General features: G+C 41.7%; 1 non-coding gene across 1 annotated transcript; it reads left to right on the top strand.

The window, feature by feature from the left end:
* The first annotated feature begins 3897 nt into the window (after positions 1-3897).
* Positions 3898-4000, top strand: LOC128058253 (U6 spliceosomal RNA). The gene has a single exon (XR_008200423.1). It is a non-coding gene; the product is annotated as a U6 spliceosomal RNA (small nuclear RNA).
* Positions 4001-23392: the final 19392 nt, after the last annotated feature.

Raw genomic sequence — 23392 nt, 5'->3', positions numbered from 1 at the left:
CGGACACGACTGAGCAACTTCACTTTCACTTTTCACTTTCATGCATTGGAGAAGGAAATGGCAACCCATTGTTCTTGCCTGGAGAATCCCAGGAATGGCGGAGCCTGGTGGGCTGCCATCTATGGGGTTGCACAGAGCTGGACACGATTGAAGCGACTTAGCAACAGCAGCAGTGACTGTACAGACAATAGATGTATCACTGGCCAGGAGGCAGGACATGTCCAGGTTTTTTCTTAATCTCTGAGGGTCTTACTTCCCCACAAAATGCCCTTGAGTGCCACGGTCAGACAGGGTCCTGGGCTGGGTGGATTGTTGTTCTCTTCTGGTGCAATATGCCCAAGTTTTTATGCTCAAAGTTATTCCTCTGTTCTGCTGGCTACCCTCCTCCATAGAGAATGGGCTCACAGAGAAGTTAGCACACTGGCATTTCTTTCCTTTTTACTGAGACACAAGTGGCTATATTAACTAGCCACAAGTACATGCTGGGTTATTTATGGGGCTTCCATGGTGGCTCAGATGGTAAAGGATCTGCTTGGAAGATCCCCTAGGGAAGGGAATGGCTACCCACTCCAGTATTCTTGCCTGCAGAATTCCATGAACACAGGAGCCTGATAGCCACAGTACAAAATCTATTTATAGATTTTTTTCTCTTCCTCAGAACCTGGTGAAGGCTCTCATGTAAAAGGAAAGACTTGGGAGTTCTGGTTGTAGCTCTGACACGTAAAGAGCTCAGAAATTATTCTATCCTGACAACAAGAAAAGGTTGAACCTTTCTCTTGGAAAATCAATGACATTTCTTGGAGCCAGGAGAGAATTGAAGGTGTGAAAGATCTCCTTATGTCTCTGGCAGAAGGAGGGGAAGAGTAATCTTTCTGAAATGTGTCCACAACAAAACCACCTGCTCCATGGAAAAAAGCCTTGCTAGAGTCACATCACAGCTAGGGGAAGGGTGTTCCTCCCACTACAACACCCTCTAAACTTCCTGTCTCCTTATATAGGGGGTGAAAAACGATAGTCAACAATGGTAACTTCTTCAAGGGAAAATGCTGGGAGTCCTGCAGCCAGGAGAGAGAGTGGACCAATGGAGGAACACTTGTGAAAGACACGGGTCCCAGACACAGACTCATGAAAAGAAAAAGATTTATTCATGAGATTTTAGAATATTTCTCCTACCCAGTGTCTTACCACCAGTAGGATCCAGTATAATAGCAGCAGAGCAGCACCAAAAAAGCTGACACAGATGCATAAAAAGCCCAAAATCAAGTGAAAAGAAAATGTTAGTCGCTCAGTCGAGTCCACTCTTTGTGATCCCATGGACTGTAGCCCACCAGGCTCCTCTGTTCATGGAATTCCCCAGGGAAGAATACTGGAGTGGGTAGCCATTCCCTTCTCCAGGGGTCTTCCTGACTCAGGGATTGAACCTGGGTCTCCTGCATTGCAAGCAGTTTCTTTATTGTCTGAGCTACCAGGGAAGCCCCAAAGTCAAGAGAGGAGACAAAAACAGGAACTAGAGGAACCTGAGACCTCTACAAGTTTCTACATCTCAGGGAAGAGCAAACGCTAGGTGAGTGAGTGGAAGTGGCTCAGTCGTGTCCGACTCTTTGCAACCCCATGGACTATACAATCCATGGAATTCTCCAGGCGAGAATACTGGCGTGAGTAGCCTTTCCCTTCTCCAGGGGATCTTCCCAACCCATGAACTGAACCTAGGTCTCCCACGTTGCAGGCTGATTCTTTACCAGCTGAGCCACAAGGAAAGTCTTAACACTAAACAAACACAGTCAAACACAGTCAATATGACACAATCAAAAACGGGCAGAAGACCTAAACAGACATTCCTCCAAAGAAGACATACAGATGGCTAAAAGCACATGAAAAGATGCTCAATGCAAATCAATTCTACAATGAGGTATCACCTCACACCAGTTAGAATGGCCATCATCCAGAAACCTGCAAATAATAAATGCTGGAAAGGATGTGGAGAAAAGGGAACCCTCTTACAGTGTTGGTGGGAATGTGAATTGGTGCAGCATCTATGGAGAACAGTATGGAGGTTCCCTTAAAAAAAAAAAAATAGAGAGCTACTATGCCATCCAGTAATCCCACTCCTGGATGTTTATTTGAAGAAAATCATAATTCAGAAAAATTAGCACAGCCCTATTTACAGGACATGGAAACAACCTAAACGGCCACTGATGGAAGAATAGCTGATGAAGACGCAGGACACAAGCACAGCAGAGTGTTACTCAGCCATAAAGAAGAGTGAAATCATGCCATCTGCAGCAATACAGATGGAAGTCAGTGAGACTCAAAGACAAATATCATATGATAGCGCTTATATGCGGAATCGAAAAGAAAGGATACAAATGAACTTATTCACAGAACAGACGCAGAGTCAGGAAGGACATTCATGGTTACCAGGGGATAAGGGTGGGGAGGGATAAACCGGGAGACTGGGATTGACATATACATACTACTATATACGAAATAGGTAGCTAATAAGAACCTGCTGAATAGCACCGGGAACTCCATTCAATACTGTGTAATCACCTATATGGGAATCTAAAAAAAAGGTGGCTGTATAACTGATTCACTTTGTTGTAGAGCAGAAACTAATACCACAAGTAAATCAACCATACTGCAATAAAAATTGATTTTATAAAAAGATGATCACACATTTTCATACTAAATGTCTATTTACCTTAATGCCTATTAACTAGTACAACATATTTGGCTTTCAATGAAAAACTACAAGGTATGTCAGAAAGCAAAAAAAGAAAAAAACCCCAAAGTCTGAAGAGAAAAAGAAGCATCAGAACCAGACTCAGATGTAATATACATGTTGGAATTATTAAACAAGTAATTTAAAATATCTATGTTTAATATTTTAAGGGCGCTAATGGAAAAAGTACACAACCTTCAAGAACAGATGGTAAATATAAGTAGAGAGATGGAAACATATGTGATAGGTAGATATGTATAATGAAATCACTTTGCTGTACAACTGAAAGTATCACAACATTGTAGAAAACTATACCTCAAAAAAAAAAGAAAGAAAATAATATTGAGACACATGCCCATGTTTACAAAACAAGGGAAACTAAGTGTCTATATTTTTCAACATTTTTACACACAACTCTTATACATAATGAGAAAAATTAAAATCAGTAGTTACAGAAAAAGAACTGCTGCAAATCAAAAACACTAATAGAAATGAAGAATGCCTTTGATGGGTTCATCAGTAGACATGGCACTGTCCAGGAAAGATTCACCGAGCTGACGATAGGTCAATAAAGACTTTCCAAACTGAAATGCAAAGACTAAGAGGAATAAAAATGAAGAGAACAGAACATTCACGAATTGTGAGATGATTTCAAAAGGTATAATATTGTTGGAGAAGACTCTTGAGAGTCCCATAGACTGCCAGGAGATCCAACCAGTCCATCCTAAAGGAGATCAGTCCTGGGTGTTCGTTGGAGGGACTGATGTTGAAGCTGAAACTCCAATACTTTGGCTACCTGATGCAAAGAGCTGACTCATTGGAAAAGACCCTGATGCTGGGAAAGATTGAAGGCAGGAGGAGAAGGGGACGACAGAGGATGAGACGGTTGGATGGCATCACCGACAGAATGGACATGGGTTTGGGTAAACTCTGGGAGTTCGTGATAGACAGGGAAGCCTAGTGTGCTGCGGGTCATGGGTCGCAAAGAGTCTGACATGACTGAGCAACTGAACTGAACTGAACTGAATTAGAAGGAGACGAGAGACACAATGCAATAGAAGAAACAAGTGAGGTAACAATAGCCAAGAACTTCCCAACAGTAAAGAAAAGTACAAAACCACAGATCCGGGAAGCTCAGAGAACACACAGCAGAATAAGAAGCAAGCAAACACTGCTTGCTTCAACAGCATGTATACTAACCTGGGAATGGTACAGAGAAGACAAGCAAGGCTCCTGTGCGTGGATGGTGCACAGATCCTTGAAGAGTTCCATACACTTTTGTGACTATAGTTAATAATGCATGTGTACACGCTCAGTCATGCAGTTGTGTCCGACTCTTTGTGACCCTGTGGACACAGGCTCCTCTGTCCATGGAATTCCCCAGGCAAGAATATTGGGAGTGGGCTGCCATTTCCTTCTCCTGGGGATCTTCCCGACTCAGGAATTGAACCCTTGTCTCTTGCATTTCCTGTATTGGCAGGCGGATTCTTTACCACCTGGGAAGCCCGTAGTTAATAATACTGGGTTGCATACTGGAAAGTTGCTCAGAGAGTAGATTTTTAAAGTTCTCATCAATAAGAAAAAAAAATAATAACTTTGTAACTGTGTGTGGTGATGGATGTTAACTAGATTTACTGTGATGATCATTTTGCAATATATACAAATATTGAACCATTACATTGTATACCTGAAACTAATATGATGTTGTGTATCAATTCCACCTCAATTAAAAATGAAAAAATCAAACGAATGTATCTAGGTAAATCATATTCAAACTTCAGTACACCAAAGACAAGAGAAAGTCTTGAAAGCCAGAGATTTGGGTTTCAGCAGAAACAGGTAGAGTCCTCGCTGTCCTGCTTACGAGTTAATCATTACTGGACTTTACCTCTTTTAAACATTGCTGGTTTTCTCCTTTACATAAAGGGAGAAAAGATTCATGTAAAAATACTTTGTTATAGGTATTGCTTTCTTTTTTATATAAATGAAGAGCAAATGAGATCATAAATGTATGAGGAAGCACTTTTTTAAAAACAGCAATCTCTAAATATGAAGTGTCAATCATTAATGAATTACATCCTCATCACTCTTTCAGGGACCTTGAAATGAGCTTTCTCAGCAAGGAGAATCTTGGAGTCACAAGGCATTACTTTAATGGATATAAAATTGGATATTGTTTTTGGCTTAGATAAGAGTGAAACCGATGCTTCCAAGGTACGGTTTATGCAAAAGGTGAGAGGACCGTGAGATAAATGGGTAGGGCAGGCATAAACTAACTGAGATGCTTTGGAATCAGCAGGAAATAAAGATATTCTGATACAGATATATCTGCATCTATATCTATAGAAATATCAAAATTCCCAGGGAGGTATCTGAAAAAAAAAATGAATTTTAACTTTTTCAGCTCACTAGAGCAAAAATATATCAGCAGCAAAATGATTAGAAAAACAGGCTCTTGCAAGTAAGAGAGGAATTGACATATACACATTTGCATTGAGCATTAGAATTTACAAAACACGCTTACAAGCATTGTATCATTTGGGTTTCATAACCAAGGGCATTTAGACTCCAATAAATTAAGAGATTTTCTGACTTTGCTTGACATCAATCATGGTTGAATAATAATTTTCCTGCCTGTATCTTTTGAACTCTGAACCAAATAGCTAATGAAATTGCTTTTCCATATGAATAAAAGGCAGCAGTGATAAGCAGAGAAAATTTTCATGTAGACATTTTTTAAATTTCAGGATAATACTCAAGTGAATTATTTATATAACATTTAGTTTATAAAGTGGTTTTGTGCAATGATCTCACTTTATGCTTGTTCCCCACCCTTGTAAGATTGGTGGGGGCCACTGGACTCATTCTGATTTCAACTAGACATCCAGGGGAAGCCTGGACAGTGACGTCCTACCCTGCAGCTATAGGATGCCAGGGCTGGGAATCAGAGAATCTGAGACTTCTGACCCGAAACCTGCCTGAGTCAGTGCAGGCTTACAAAGTACCACAGTCTGGTGGCTTATCAACAGCAGACATCTATTCCTTACATTTCTACAGGCTGGATGTCCAATACCGGTGTGCAGGCATGATCAGGGTCTAGTTGCAGACCGCCAACTTTTGACTATGTCCTTGTATTGTGGGAAAAGGAGGTCAGGGGTTCCTTTATAAGGGCACTGATTCCATTCATGAGGGCCCCACCCTCATGACCTAATTCCCTCCCAGAGCCCTGCCCCCACAACTCCATCAAATTGGGGCTCAGATTTCAACCTAGGAATTTTGCAGGGACACAGACATCCGGTCTTTTGCACAACCCCATGTTGACTTTTTATTTCACTTTGCTTGTCATCTGTTTTCTCTGTCACTAAAACACTCCTCGTTCTGACTTACTTCACTCTGTATGAGAGTCTCTAGGCCCATCCACATCTCTGGAAATCACACAGTTTTGTTCCTTTTTATGGCTGAGTAAATATTCCATTGTGTGTGTGTGTGTGTGTGTGTGTGTGTGTATACACACATACATGTATAATGATCATATGTATGTGTTCTATATATACACATGCATATACACACACCTGGAGAAATCCATAATTCCCAAAGAATATATACATACATGTATACACATATATATCCATATATGTACTCCACATCTTCTTTATCCATTCATCTCTTGATGGACATTAGGTTGCTTCCATGTCCTGGCTACTGTAAACAATGCTGCAGAGAACACTGGGGTGCATGTATCTTTGGGAATGATGGATTTCTCCAGGTGTATATGCCCAGGAGTGTATATGGAATCTAGAAAAATGTACAGATGAACTTATTTGCAGAGTGAAGATAGAGACACAAATGTAGAGAAAAAAATGTATGGATCCTAAGAAGGGAAATGAGGAGTGGGGTGAATTAAAGTGGGATGAGGGCCAAACTCCTAATTTACCGTCCCCTCCCTTTCCTCTCCCAAGTCCTTTTACACAGGCTTCTGCTTTCTGCTCCCCACAGTTCATCTAACCAAGACAATGCCTGATTCCTAGTGGATTTCAGGAGATTGGGATTGACATATACACATGACTATATATAAAATAGATAACTAATGAGAACCTACTGTAGAGCACAGGGAACTCTATTCAGTGCTCCTTGGTGAGCTAAGTGGGAAGAAAATCCAAAAAAGAGCAGCTATATGCATACATATAATTGATTCACTTTGCTGTACAGCAGAAACCAACACGACATTGTAAAGCAACTGTACTCCAATATTTTTTTTGAAAAAGAACACTCCTCATTTAATCTTAATTTAATCTTCACAACACGAAAAGGTAGTTTTACCTTCACTCATTCCGATATTTTAATTTCATCTGCTTCTTTGAAATCATGAATCAAATCCACTTCTTTGATAACTCATTTAAGAAAGAAATCCTTTCAATTTTCGTTTCCAGCATACTTTTAAAAGTTGTCTCTAAAAATGGGTGTAATCATTGGTGGATAATTTGTTTAAGGTTAAACCGCTCCTGGCTTATTCATCATCTACATCAGAGGGTTTCTCTTTTTCCTCTTCTTAGAGATCTAAAGGCAGGAATCTACTTCCATCAACATCTCTTCCAATGTACCCCTTCTGTTCTGTTAGTGCTAAGGCTCAGAACCCAGTTATTGGAATCTGACTGCATTTTGCCTCAAATAGGAGTCCAGACTACAAATTATGTGCCCCACATTTCTCAAATCATACAAAGGTGACAGCAAATTTCTTTAAATTTGTGGAATTCATTGACTTTTTAAGTTCCAAAATAAATCTGATAAATCCTGTTAGGCCTTTACGTTATGATTGCTCTCTGCACCAGAGGATTTCCTTCCTGATTCAACAGATCTCAGCCATGTTGAGACATAATCGTGCTTCCACACAGCAGCTAATTCAATATCAGTTAAGCTGCATGAAAATTGAATGTTCTTTCTAACTGACTACATCATTTTACAACACTGCTGGATTACATTCTCATGTCACCTCTGAGTCATTCAACCATCCATCAGTGTCGTCTCAGGGGGCACCCTAGCTAGCCCTGATTTAGGAGGAAAGTGTTGATGGCAAATCTTAGTGTCTGAGGCATGTTAATGTTATGTGCTAACTTATTAGCAAAAGGCTTAATGAACTGTAGCACTGAGAGACATTTTGAATGCCACAGATGTTTCCAGTGGTGGCGGGCAGAATTGATAAACTTCTGTGCAGTATTAAACAGTGTTGCCATATCTCATTTTTTTAGGGGCTAACGGAGCATTTGTAGAGCATTCATGGAGAAGACTCTGATGCTGGGAAAGACTGAGGGCAGGAGGAGAAGGGGATGACAGAGGATGAGATGGTTGGATGGCATCACTGACTCAATGGACATGAGTTTGGGTAAACTCCAGGAGCTGGTGATGGACAGGGAGGCCTGGCGTGCTGCAGTTCATGGGGTTGCAAAGAGTTGGACACAACTGAGCGACTGAACTGAACTGAACTGAACGTGGAGTTCACAGTCTCTCTAGTCATGTTTTTTCCCTTTGATTCTCATGATAATATATGGGAGTAGATCCTAGGGGAAGATTAAAGAGGGGCCTGCTCGGATGGAGTTGGGAAGAGCTGTACTGGACACCAGATCCAGGGACGGGGAGCCGCAAGTCTGCCTGGCCCTTCTTTCCTCCTCCGTCACTCACTGTATTAGGCTGGCTTCAGCTTGACACCCTGCAGACAGATCCTCCTTTAAAATGTGCTTTGAAGGCATCCATTCATTCATTTTCTAATTGGAATATAATTGCTTTACAATGTTGCGTTAGTTTCTGCTGTACAACAACATGAATCAGCTATAAGCATGCATATGTCCCCTCCTAACCCACTCCCCCACCTCTAAATCATCACAGAGCACCAAGCTGAGCTCCCTGTCCTATACTGCAGCTTCCCACTGGCCATCTCTTTTACACATGGTAGTGTATACAAAAGTGAAAGTGAAAATGCTCAGTCCTGTCCCACTCATTGTGACCTCATGGACTGTAGCCCACCCGGCTCCTCTGTCCACGGAATTCTCCAGGCAAGAATGCTGGAGTGGGTTGTCATTCCCTTCTCAAAGGGGTTTATCCAACCCAGGGATGGAACCTGGGTCTCTTGCACTGCAAGCGGATTCTTCACCATCTGAGCCACCAGGGAAGCCCATCCTTTATGTCAGTCCTAATCTCCTAATTCATCCCTGCCTGTCCTTGGGCTGTGTTTGTTATTCATCTTTTGAGGGATAAAGACATTAAGGAACTGATAAAAATCTATTGATCTATTCCCTAGGAAATGTATATACAGCTCCTGCATTTTACATACAATTTCAGAAAGCTGATTTTGGGGAAACAGATCTCAGCCATTTCGCATCACTTCATTTTCTTACTTGGGACAGCTCTTCCCTTTTACAGCTTCTTGTTACCTACACACCAGGGACAGAACTGAAATAACAAAGGAACTTAAGTCAAGAGTTCACTATGCTGTGTCCTCCAGGAATCTCTAGAATTAATATCCCAAACACCTCCATTCAGAACTGACTTAAACACTGGAAATGCTATCAACAGAGATAATAAGATCCCAGAGGGCTGTGGAGGAATCAAAGCACCTAGTTTATTGCTGTGAGTTGTCTGCACAAGGCCTCGTTGGCACTTCTGTTTAGCAGGCAATTGTGTTTCCCATCCCTTTGACTGGAGAGATAGACCCGGTATATAATATGCGGTTCCAGGAGCACCTCAGGCTAAAGGGGAGACAAGCTGTTTTAGCATGAATGTGTAAATATACAGCACATTCAAGGATAAAGCATAATTTGTTTCCATGTTGTTTTCCTCTTTGAGATGCTCAGCCTCAATAGCCTTCTGTATCTAGGCTTGAACTGACTATTTAATTTCATGGTCAGTCACTTGAGTGGACAGGGGTGGAAGATATAATCTCTCCTTCGGGTAAGTCTAATTTCCTCTTTTAAAGGCTGAAAGTTCAATTTTCCTTTCCCCAGGGTGTGAGCTTGGGAAATGATACCCAATCAAGTCACCCAAAATGTAAGTTTACCTTGTTTACAATGAAGGAGGGCTCCCCCGAGAAAGAAACACTGACCTTTCATCAGATGGTTCCACAGCTATAAGCACTGAGCTCCCATTCACTCTTCAGCTGACCAGGAGGCTTTGGGTCAGCTGCTCATATGAAATCAGATTTAAACTTTCTGTTTTCAAAGGACCACATTTATTAACACAGTGAATTATTAGATCAGTGTTTTCATTCTGACTTCTTCAATCTAGATTCACCATACCTTTTATCAAATCAACCCATTAGCATTTATTTGGAGTTTGTTGACAAACAGGCAAGTGAGAAGAAAACAAGAATAGGGAAAAAAATCAAGGGGAGATAAAGTATCAGTTAACCGTCTGAAATGAGCATGCAAAGTGGGCAGGTGAGATTATAAATAATTATAATTATTTGAATAATTGAAATTAAATAATTGAAATTATAATTTAATTGAAAACCATGCTGGTAAACAGGGATTTCATTTAAAGGTTCCCTCCCCCAAATATCTAAATAAGGGTGGGACACCGTCTACTATCTTTGGAAAACATTTGGAAGCCAGAAGTATGATGTGATTCAAATAAATATAAGTTGGGTAGTTCCGTCACACACACACATATGCACACACGCACGCATGCTCGGTTGTTCCATGCCGGTTATGCAGAATGACAAAAATAAGCAATTGATCCTTGAGGCACATTTAATTTAGGTCCCTTCACTTTGAAAATTGCCTTAATTTTTCACGTCACATTTAGCAGGCAATCATCTATCACCCAGTCTAATAACGTTGGGTACATTTTATAATTAGGCATAAAGGAGATCTTTTTGCCAAGCCCCCAAATTAAGTTTGTGCAGCAACATTTTACAGACGGCCTTTTCTGGGTGGTTCACATTGTGCATTTTCCGTTGCCTTGACAACTGTCTGGCTGGGCCTGCTTTGCTTGGAGAATGAGGACGCCTTTGCCTGATGAAACTCCTCAGAAATGATAATGAACCCTAAGCAAAATGATACCGACCACAGTAGGTTTGGATACACAAATAGAAAATTCTGCCTAAATTGCATTATTATCAATTCTAATTAAAAAAAATAAAATACAGGATAAGATCAGCAGTCAGTCATGCTACAAAGCCAGGGAAGATCGTGTGAAGCATAGTGGTGTGCAGTGGACAAAATTTGTGTGACTTATGACTTGTTAAAGCTTCTGTTAGCTTTGTCACAATATAATCAGTGCACACAAACCTGACATTTTATTATGTCAGTACAAGTAAAGCATAAGAGAAAAACGAAGGCTCTCATTCTGTTTGGTCACAAATACCCACCAACTCCATCTGTCATTTTGTTTAAGTGTGTTCCCACTTTTGTGTTTTAGGGCAGTGAGTCTGTGACACTTTGGTCTGGGACACTCTGACCCTATATCCATGCATGTGTGCTAAGTTGCTTCAGTCATCTCTGACTCTTTGCGACCCTATAGACCATAACCTGCCAGGCTCCTCTGTCCATGGGATTCTCCAGGCAAGAATACTGGAGTGGGTTGCCATGCCCTGTTCCAGGGTATCTTCCCGATCCAGGGATCAAACCCACCTCTCTCGTGTCTCCTGCATTGGCAGGGAGGCTCTTTACCACTGGCACCACCTAGGAAGTTCTATGAAAGATGCAATATTTTTTTTTCTCCCTTATAATTTGAAACTTGGTAGAGAGAGATGGGCTTTCCAGGTGGCACAGTGGTAAAGAATCTGCCTGTCAATGCAGGAGACTTAGGAGACTTGGGTTCCATCCCAGGATCAGGAAGACCCCCTGGAGGAGGGCATGGCAACCCACTCCAGTATTCTCGCCTGGAGAATCTTGTGGACAGAGGAGCCTTGTGGGCTACATTCATGGGGTCACAAAGAGTTGGACAAGACTGAGCACACAAAAAGGTGAAGACCAAGAATTGTGGGAACAGAGTCACAGTAATGGCAGAGTTTTAAAAACTATTTTTTTTGTTGTTTTTTCTAAATTTTTAAAAAATTTATTTAGTTTAATTGGAGGTTAATTACTTTACACACACACCAAAAAAAACTATTATTGAAGGTCCTAGGACTGTGCTTGTCTTTCTTTTTCTCAAATCTGTTATCTTTAAAGTTTCCCTAACTTTCTAGAATTTTCCAGTATCTACCTTCCCAAAATTAAAAACGTGTATTCTCCCTCCCTCTCTCTCATTTTCTTTTGGTTGGTGTTTCAGGTTCAATTTAGCCAGAATTGTTTTCTGTTCTTTGCAACAAGGAGAAAATTTTCTCTTACAGTATATGTGCAAAATTTATACTGATTTTTTTTTTTTACACTTTCTTTGGAGCAAGATCGTCCTCCTAGTTTGTGAGCTCTCTGGAGAGAGAGATTATCTTTCTCATTTCCATCTAAAGTACTAGAAGCCCCTGACACAGAGGGTCTTCAGGTATGCTTGCTGAGTAAAAACAACAGTTTTCTGAAGTGCCACAAAGCTAGTAGCTTAAAACACAGTACCCCATGTTACCTGGCAGTTCTGTAGGTCAGAAGTCCAGGCCCAGCTTGATTTAGCTAGTTTTCTGCTCCAGGTCTCATAGGTTGAAACCAAGGTATCAACAGAACTGAGTTCCTTTCTAGAGGCTTGGGGTATGAGTCTGCTTCCAAACTTATTTGGTTATTGGCTGACTTAAGTTCCATGGGTTGTAGGACTGAGGTCCCTGCTTCTTTGCTGCTCACCCATAGGGCTCCACTCCCAACTCCTAGAGGCCCCACTTTATATAGCATGTGGCTCTCTTCCTCCATCTTCAAAACCAGCAATGACAGAGCGTGCCTTCTCACGCTTCCAGTCTCTCCAGCTTCCTCTTCTGCTGTGTGTCTCTGGCTTTCTCTTTGCACTTAAGGGCTCATATGATTGCATTGGGCTTTCCTGGTGGCTCAAACCATAAAGAATGCACCTGCAATGCAGGAGACATGGGTTTGATCCCTGGGTTGGGAAGATCCCCTGGAGGAGGGCATGGCGACCCCCTCCAGTAATCCTTCCTGGGAACTCCCATGGACATGAGGAGCCTGGCAGGCTACAGTGAAGGGGTCAGGAAGGGTTGGGCATGATTGAGCAACTAAGCACACACATTCACACACGATTACAATGGGTCCACCTGGATAATCCATGGTATCGTTGCTATATTTTAAAGTTAGTTGGTTAGCTTCCTAAAGTTCCATCTGCAAAGCCCCTTAACAACATGATCCAGATAAGTACTTGATTAAACAGCCAGTGGATAGCATCACAGGGAGACAGCTTTAGAATTCTGCCTCCCATAGTAGGTGAGTGAGGTCAGGTGAGACAGGCAGAGTTCCAGGTATGTCCAGGCCAGTCAGCAGAGGGGGTCAATGAAGCATCTTGCCTTCCTCTCTTCTAGAACCTTCTGCTTCCAGCTACCCTCATCTCTGTGGCACCCAGGGAGGAAGAGTGTAATTCCAAGCAGTGCTATGAATTCTGTCTTCAGTTTGTACCAGAATATAGAACTATTTCCTACCAACACTAAATGTATTTCACAAGTACTTTTTTTTCCCATTAAACAATATATTGACAACATCATGACCAAATTGGGCTTATTCCAAAAACTGCAAGGCTGGTTTGATATTCAAAAATAAACCAAAGCAATTCACACATTAACAGTCTCAGAAGATTAAAAAAATACAATTATCTCAATATATACAGAAAAAACATTTGAAAAAAGTCCAGATTTATTCATGATAAAAACTTTCAGCAGCCTAGGAACTTATTATCAACCAGTAACAGACAGCTAGGGCTTCCCAGGTGGCTCAGTGGTAAAGAATCCAGCTGTCAATGCAGGAGACCCAGGAGACAAGGGGTTGGATCCCAGGCTTGGGGGAAGATCCCCTGGAAAAGGAAATGGCAACCCACTGAATATTCTTGCCTGGGAAATCCCTGGCAGACTACCATCCATGGGGTCACAAAGAATCAATTAGGACTGAGCAAGTGAGTTTGAAGGACGTCTAAAGAACTAAGTATCAGTACTTAGTAGTAGGACTGAATGCTTTCCCTCTACAATCATCAACGTGGCAAACATGTCCTTTGGTACCACTTCCATTCAAAACTGTACTGGATTCCTAGTCCATGCAATAAAAAAGGACAGAGATTGAAAAAGAAGAAATAAAACTGTCTGTACTCATAGACATTATTGTCTGCATAGAAAATCCCAAAGAGGGCTTCCCTGGTGGCTCAGTGGTTAAAAAAAAAAAAAAAGTATGTCTGCTAATGCATGAGACATGGGTTCAATCCCTGATCTGGGAAGATCCTACATGCCATGGAGCAACTAAGCCCATATGCCATAACTACTGAGCCCACGTGCTGAAACTACTGAAGCCCATTCACCTTGAGCCTTGTTTGCAACAAAATAAGCCAGCGCAATGAGAAGCCCACACATCACAACTAAGAGTAGCTCCCACTCACTGCGAGAGGAAGCCTTCATGCAGCAACTGCACAGCCAAAAATAAAGACCCAACACAACCAAAATAAATGAATAAACTTTTAAAAACAAGAAAACCCTGAAGAATCTATATTAAAAAATAAAAAGCAAACACCTTGTAGATCTAGTAAGGATGTTTACCCAGGTCACAGGGTAAATGCTTTCCCTAGAAAAAAACATTGGAATTAAAAAAAAATTTTTTAACTACAAATCAAAAAGTACACAGAGGATCTATATACTGAAAACTACAAAACTCTGATTTTAATTTTTAAAAAAATCTAAATAAGTGGAAAGATATACTGTGACCAACAATTAGAAGACAATATTGTTAAGGTGTCAGTTCTTCTTAATTTGATTTATAAATTCAATATAAACATAATCAAAATCCAGAAAGGCCTTTTCAAGTAGCTATTAAAAAGCTGTATGGAAAATACATATAGAAAAACAAAGGAAATAGAATAGTCAAAACAATCTTGGAAAAGAAGAACAAAGTTGGAGGACTCTTACTACCCAATTTCAACTTACAATAAATCTACAGTAAATAAGGCAGTATAATATTGACAGAAAGCCAGACACATAGCTCAATAGAATGGAACTGAGAGTCCATAAATAGTCCAGAAAATCAAGCAACCAATTGATTTTGAACAAAGGCACAAAAGCATTCAATGTAGGAAGAATACTTTTTTTCAACAAATGGTGCTGGAATGATGGGACAAAACATGAAAAAAAAAGTGTTGAAATACACTTCATACTTTATACAAAAAAAAAAAAAATTAAAAATGACACCTCAAAGTGGATAATAGACATTTAAATTATTAAATTTCCAAAAGAAAATATAGGAGCCAATCTTCACCACCTTTGTTCAGGCAGCATTTTTCATTATAATACCAAACCCTAGTACATAGAGGAAAAAAGTACATGGGACCTAATCAAATTTAAAAACTTTTGCTCTGAAAATGATATACTTAAGAAATTTAAGACAACTCATAAATGGAGAGAAAATATTTGAAAATCACATTTCTGACAAAAGACTGTGTCCAGAAGACTGAACTCTGAAAACTCAAAAATTAAGCAAACAAGCATCTCAAATTTTTAAAAATAAGTTAGTGATTCAAACATGTATGTCACCAGTGAGGGCACACAAGCACTTTAAAAATGGGTACCATCATCTGCCATTGAAAATGAAAGTTGCTCAGTCATGTGTGACTCTTTGTGATCCCATGGACTGTCCATGGAATTATACAGGCCAGAACACTGAAGTGGATACCCTTTCCTTTCTCCAAGGGATTTTCCCAACCCAGAGATTGAACCCAGGTATCCCACATTGCAAGCAGATTCTTTACCAGCTGAGCCACAAGGGAAGCCCTCATCTGTCATTAGGGAAATGTAAATAATATCACAATGTAATACCATTACCCACTACCCCAAATTGTTAAAACAGAAAATTTTGACAATATCTTATCGCAAAAGAACTGAAACTCCCATATATTGCTAGTTTTCTGGTGAGGATACAAAATGGTAAACTGGTAAACCGTTGAACATTTTCTTAAATATTGAATAGCCTTAAATGTACACCTACTATATGACTCAGTGATCCATTTCTACCTATTTATCCCCCCAAAAGGAGATGTATGTTCACATAAAGACCTGACCATGAATTTCTATAGAAGCTTCATTCATCATTTTGCAAAGCTGGAAATAGCCCATGTGACTTCCAAGAGTCAATGGATAGATTGTGCACCCATACAATCGAATACTAAGAACAAATAAGAACAAACTTTTGATTTATACAACATGACAAACCTCAAGTGCCTTTTACTTTGTGAGAGAAGTCCATCTCCAAAGGCTGTATATCGTATGATTCTATTATATGACATCCTGGTTAAGGTCCAGCTACAAAAATGGAAAGTGGATCAGTGGGTGTTGGGTGATGGGGGTTGGGTGCTGGGGGTTGGGTGATGATGGTAAGGGTTCAACTACAAATGGAAATTATGAAGGAATTTAGGAGGTGACGGATGGAATTGGTCTCTAAGGAATCGTGGCAGTCAATAAGACTTTTCATTTGTCAATGACTCTTAAAGCACAGAATAAACTTGCTGTCTATAAATTATATTTTAAAAATCAACAAGCAGGACTTCCCTGGTGGTCCAGGGGCTAAGACTCTGTGCTGCCAATTCAGGGGGCCAGGGCTCAATTCCTGGTTGCAGAACCAGATCCCACATGCTACAGACACAGGTTGAGAAGATCCCCTGGAGGAGGAAATGGCAACCCACCCCAGAATTCTTCCCTGTAAAATTCCATGCACTCAGAGGAGCCTGGAAGGCTACAGTTCATGGGGTGACAAAGTGTTGGACACAACTGAGCACAGACACACACACACAAGCAGTGGGTGGGGGAAAGACTCAAGAGGGAAAGCAGACTGTGAGAAATGAATCTAACTGTGTGACAAGAGAATTATGTTACCTCACTAAAAGTGGGGAGGAAGAGAGGTGACCTATGTATCTTTGGGAAACCTGTTTGAACTTAATACCCAAAAACTAAAGAGAAAAAACTGTACGTGACAAGGTCCTTTATTTAATAGATTTGTTTTTCTCTGGGGTGTAGGAGAGCAATTTTAAACCACTTTATGTGTGTGTTAGGACTGAGCAAATAAATGTATCACTGATAATGAGGGTCAGGTTTCTCATAATCAGATAAAGGAGTTACAAATAAGGAGAGGGTGGCTAGACTGAACTTCATGGTGTGGGGCTGGATCAGAAGTATCTACACGAACTTATGTCTTTATAAATGATATGCAGGTGAGTATGTGCAGAAATGTAGATGTGTGAGTGCATGGGTTAGTATGATATATGTACTTCCTGTTCTGTCTGTGGGAAGGACTTAGAAGCAATGACACTGCAGTAGCAATGAGTACGTCTAGTGCCCAGATCAAGACTCCTAGGTTCTATTTTGCAACAATAGAAATCAGGGCTTATGCAAAAGTGGTTGATTTCATGACTACAGTGCCAGAAGGCAAGCAAAGGCGAAAGTCGCTCAGTCATGTCCAACTATTTGCAGCCCCATGGACTATACAGTCCAAGGAATTCTCCAGGCCAGAATACTGGAGTGGATTGCCATTTCCTTCTCCAGGGGCCAGAAAAAAAGGATGTGCTCAGATGAAAAGGAGGGCAGCATACAATGGAGGAAGGAAGAGCTGATGAACTCCCAGAGGTTTCAAACGTGAAACAATTTGAGCAACAAAACTGGATGAAAGCCTGAATAATAAAATAAATATTTTGAGCTCATACTGCTGAGAAAATAACTGAATAAATAAATAAATGAGGGAGAAAAAATAACTTTCTTCTAGAGAACTTTCAGTTAGTAAATGTAGAAAGGCTGAGGAAAATGGAAAATCACCATTGGAGCCACACAGTAAGAATTCAATCAAGATCCACCAATGGAGGCAAAAAGAGTGAGCAAGTTTTAAGAAGAAAATTTTCACAATCTCAAAAAATCTCTCTAAAACTACATATTTATTAATTGCAAAGGGAAAACAGTAAGTTCAGTGTGGAAAATCCTGACCGACATCCCCCAAGCCTAGGGGTCAAGGTGAGTATTACCAGTAGTAAGTCAGATGGACATTACAGATCCCCTGACAAGCTGCACTAGGAAGGATCCATCGCCTCGGTGGTATTCATCCCCAAATGCACAAGCTTGATCTAATCATAAGAAGACTACAGACAGACCCAAATTGAAGGACATTTTGCAAAATACTTGATCAGCATGTTTCAAAAGTATTGAGGTCTCAGAAGACAAGGAAGACTGGAGAATTTTCACAGATTGAAAGAAACTAAGGAGAAATGATAAATAAATGTAGGGTGACATCCTGGACTGGAGATGGCACAGAAAAATGACATTCATGGAAAAACTGGTGAAATCGGAACACAGTCTTCACTGTAGTTAACAATATCCTATGAACGTTAATTTCTTAGTAGCGATCATTGTACAACTAAGACCTGTTCCTGCACCAGGTCTTAGTTGCAGCTCTTGGGTTCTTTTTAGTTGTGGCATTTGAACTCTTAGTTGCAGCGTGTGGAATCTAGCCCCCTGGCCATGGATCAAACCCAGGCTCCCAAGGATCAAATTCCCAGGGCTGAATTTCAGCCGCTGGACCACCAGGGAAGTCCTTACACTTAGGTTTGATAAGATGTTAAATTCGTGGTTTAGTTGCTATGTGCTTAGTCATTCAGTTTTGTCCAACTCTTTGCAACTCCAGGGACTGTAGGCTTCTCTATCCATGGGGATTCTCCAGGCAAGAATGCTGGAGTGAGTTGCTATGCCCTCCTCCAAGGGATCTTCCCAAGCCAGGGATCAAACCCAGGTCTCCCGCATTAGAGATGGATTAGTTGCCAAGTCATATGACTCCATGGACTGTCACCTGCCAGGTTCCTCTTTCCATGGGATTTCCCAGGCAAGAATACTGGAGTGGGTTGCCATTTCCTTCTTCATGGATCTTCCCCATCTGGAGATTGAACCCAGGTCTCCAGCATTGGCAGGTGGTCTCTTGCATTGCAGGCAGATTCTTCACTGACTGAGCCCCCAGGGAAGCCCAGATGTTAAATTAGGAGACACTAAATGAAGAACGTACAAGAACCCCATACTGTTTCTGCTATTCCTCTGCATTTCTGAAAATATCTCAAAATGAGAAGATTTTTTTTTAAGATATGGGTTAATTTTCACTATAAATGTCCTAATCCTTTCAAGTTATTTATCTCATGGTGAAATGCCTTCTCTCCCCAGAAGCCACATTGATTTTCTCCTGCCAGCCTGTGGATACAGATGAATACTATGGGCAAGTGTGCACCCTTCCCTTGCTGAGATTCTGCTGTTCACAAGCTCCATTCCCACACAGTCCATGTTCGTCATCGAGTAAATAACCACACTAAACGTGCTATCAGTTCCCTGCTCCTATTTATATTCCTCGTGTTTCGAACAATGAAACTGTTGATCCAATAGGCGCTATTATGTCTCAGGAAATCAGACTGATCATTCAGGACTCATTTAATTAAAACTTTCAGGCAGAATTACAGTTCTGTCTCTCAGGAAGGGGAATATGAAGGAGGCTTAAAACCCAATTTTACAGGGATCAACACAAAACCCAGTTGCTTTCATGATTGTTGAGTAGTACATTCCTATGACCTTGGCCCTGACAGAGGCTCCCTCCCCAGTTGGGTTGAGGCAGGTGCCAGCCTGCAAAGGCTGCTTGGATTCTTGTGGGTGTCTGCAGGGAGGAGGCAGGGGAGGGATGGTGGAACTTTCCTTGAGCCCAGAACCATGGCTCTGTTCCTTCCCATAGGCCCGTGCAGCTCAAGGCACTTTGTGTTACAAAGAACTCCTCTGGATTTTCCCAAAGTCTCAGAAACTGCCCAGGGGGAGGGTACAGGTGTTTGTACATGGAGGTGGGGGTGAGGGACATTCTTGATAATGCTCAGATGTCGACTGGCAGGGAACAAAACACATTACTCATTGCTCTGCCAAGTCCTTCTGGTCTACCCGATGAACAGAACTAGCAAATGGCGTGGTAAAGTGGGACAACATGCTCCATCCAGATTTTCCAGGATTTGCCATTTGAGTTAATGAGCAGCCTCATCTTGGGGTGAGAAGAGGCACTGAGAGAAGTTTAGCTCCTGCCCAAGACAGGCGGTGGTCCTAGTTTGTCATCATCGCTTAACCATGTTTGGGGCAGGGTCTTCAGGAGAGCAACTTGAACGTTAGAACAGGAGTGTAAATGAGAAGATAGATTACTAAGTGCAACACAGATAACTAAAGAAAACAGGGGGGCGGTCCTAAGATGGCAGAGGAATAGGACAGGGAGACCACTTTCTCCCCCACAAATTCATCAAAGAACATTTGAACGCTGAGTAAATTCCACAAAACAACTTCTGAATGCTGGCAGAGGACATCAGGCACCCAGAAGAGCAGCCCATTGTCTTCAAAAGGAGGGAGGAAAAACTATAAAAGATAAAAAGAGAGACAAAAGAGGTAGGGATGGAGATCCTTCCTGGGAAGGGAGTCTTAAAGAAGAGAGAAGTTTCCAAACACCAGGAAACACTCTCACTGGCGAGTTTGCGGCGAGCCTTGGAACCACAGAGGGCAACATAACCAGGAGGAAAAATAAATAAATAATTAAACCCCACAGATTACATGCCCAACAGTAACTCCCAGTGGAGAAGCAGTGCAGACGCTTGCATCCACCACTGGCAAGCGGGGTCTGGAAAGGGAGGCGGGGGCTGCATTGCTTAGAGTAAGGACCAGGCCTGAATGCCCCAAGGGCAATCTGAGGGAACTAACTTGAGATAGCAAACCAGACTGTGGGAGAACTACCCCGTGAAAAGCCCTAACCTAAGACACTGCCAGGCCTGCTCATATAACAAAGGACTGAGCAGAGCTAGCCGGCTGTGGATTGGCTCATACCCCTCCGGAGACAGGCAGGCGAGGGCAGCCAGAGCCAGAAGGGGGCAACCATGGCCCCAGAGAGGCATTATTTACCAAACTGCAAGCAGACTTCGTTGCTAACCAAGACTTCCTGGGATTCTGGATGGTCGACATCCACCTGAGAAGGTGCGCTGGTTGTACACCCAGAAAACCGAGCAGCAGGGATGGGGGAGGTGATCAGTCACAGCGACCATGCTCACCAAACACCTGGTCACCTGAGCTGCTCAGACCTGGGAAGGGCACAAAACACAGGCCCAACTGAGTCTGTGCCTCTGAGGACTACCTGAGTGCCTGTACCTGAGCGGCTTAGACATGGGAGGTGCATACAAACCACGGCCAGCCTCAGACAGTTCCCGGCAGAGCAACCTGGAGCCTAAGCAGTGTAGACAGGGAAAGCACACAGGCCATGAGCAGGGGCAAACCCAGTGTGGCCGAGACACTGCGAGCGCCCGCCAGTGTTATTTGTTTGCAGCGTCCCTCCCTCCCCACGGAGAAGGAAATGGCAATCCACTCCAGCACTCTTGCCTGGAAAATCCCATGGATGGAGGAGCCTGATAGGCTACAGTCCATGGGGTCACAAAGAGTCAGACACGACTGAGCGAGTTCACTTTCACTTTCCTCCCCACAGCACGACTGAGCAAGTGAGCCTAAAAAAGTGTTCACCACCGCCCCCTTGTGTCAGGGCAGAAATCAAACACTGAAGAGACCAGCAAACAGAAGAAGCTAAAACACAGGGAACCGCCTTGGAAGTGACAGGTACAATAGGTTGAAACCCTGTAGTTAGTACCGACTACATAGGAAGGGGCCTATAGATCTTGAGAAGTATAAGCTGGATCAAGGAACTATCTGAAAATGAACTGACCCCACACTGTCCACAACAACACCAGAGAAAGCCCTAGATATATTTTTACTATTATCATTCTTTAATTTTTTTTTTAATTTTTTAAAGTCCTCTATTACTCTTTTAATTTTCATTTTTAAAACCTACTATTACTTTGCAAAACAAAAGACCCTATTTTTTAAAGGAAAAAACTATATATATATATATTTTATAATTTTTGTGACTTTGTTTTTTTTCTTTAATATTGTATTTTTGAAAATCCAACCTCTACTCTAGATTTTTAATCTTTGCTTTTTGGTATTTGTTATCAATTTTGTACCTTTAAGAACCCAATCTTCAGAACCCATTTTTACTTGGGAGCGAGATTACTGGCTTGACTGCTCTCTCCCCCTTTGGACTCTTCTTTTTCTCCACCAGGTCGCCTCTGTCTACTCCCTCCCCCTTCTCTTCTCTACCCAACTCTGTGAATCTCTTTGTGTGTTCTGGACGGTGGAGAACACTTAGGGAACTGATTACTGGCTGGATCTGTCTCTCCCCCTTTTTACTCCCCCTCTTCTCCTCCTGGCCACCTCTGTCTCCTTCCTCCCTCTCCTCTTCTCTGTATAACTCCATGAACATCTCTGAGTGGTCCAGAGTGTGGAGCACACATAAGGAAGTGATTACTGGATAGCTTGGTCTCCTCTTTTTATTCCCCCTCATCTTATCCTGGTCACCTCTATCTCCCTCCTCCCTTTTCTCTTCTCCATGTAACTCTGTGAACCTCTCTGGGTGTCCCTCACTGTGGGGAAACTTTTCATCTTTAACCTAGATGTTTTATCAATGGTGCTGTATAGATGGAGAAATCTTGAGGCTCCTGTAAAAATAAGACTGAAAACCAGAGGCAGGAGGCTTAAGTCCAAATCCAGAGAACACCAGAGAACTCCTCACTCCAGGGAACATTAATCGATAGAAGCTCATCAAACGCCTCCATATCTACACTGAAACCAAGCACCACCCAAGGGCCAACAAGTTCCAGAGCAAGACACACCACACAAATTTTCCAGCAACACAGGAACAATAGCCCTGAGCTTCAATATGCAGGCTGCCCAGAGAAACTCCAAACCCACTGACATCTCATAACTCATTACTGGACACTTCATTGCACTCCAGAGAGAAGAAATCCAGCTCCACCCACCAGAACACCAACACAAGCTTCCCTAACCAGGAAACCTTGACAAGCCGCCCGTACAACCCCACCCACAGTGAGGAAACTCCACAATAAGGAGAACTCCACAAACTGCCAGAATACAGAAAGGCCACCCCAAACACAGCAATATAAACAAGATGAAGAGGCAGAGGAATACCCAGCAAATAAAGGAACAGGATAAATGCCCACCAAACCAAACAAAAGAGGAAGAGATAGGGAATCTACCTGATAAAAAATTCTGAATAATGATAGTAAAAATGATCCAAAATCTTGAAAACAAAATGGAGTTACAGATAAATAGCCTGGAGACAAGGATTGAGAAGATGCAAGAAAGGTTTAACAAGGACCTAGAAGAAATAAAAAAGAGTCAATATATAATGAATAATGCAATAAATTATATCAAAAACACTCTGGTGGGAACCAACAGTAGAATAACGGAAGCAGAAGATAGGATAAGTGAGGTAGAAGATAGAATGGTAGAAATAAATGAAACACAGAGGAAAAAAGAAAAGCGAATTAAAAGAAATGAGAACAATCTCAGAGACCTCTGGGACAATGTTAAACACCCCAACATTCGAATCATAGGAGTCCCAGAATAAGAAGACAAAAAGAAAGGCCAAGAGAAAATACTTGAGGAGATAATAGTTGAAACTTCCT

Source organism: Budorcas taxicolor, chromosome 1, assembly GCF_023091745.1.
Source record: "Budorcas taxicolor isolate Tak-1 chromosome 1, Takin1.1, whole genome shotgun sequence".
Lineage (NCBI taxonomy): Eukaryota > Metazoa > Chordata > Mammalia > Artiodactyla > Bovidae > Budorcas > Budorcas taxicolor.
The sequence above is the reverse complement of the archived record's forward strand: the minus strand, read 5'-3'. Positions and strand labels throughout refer to the sequence as shown.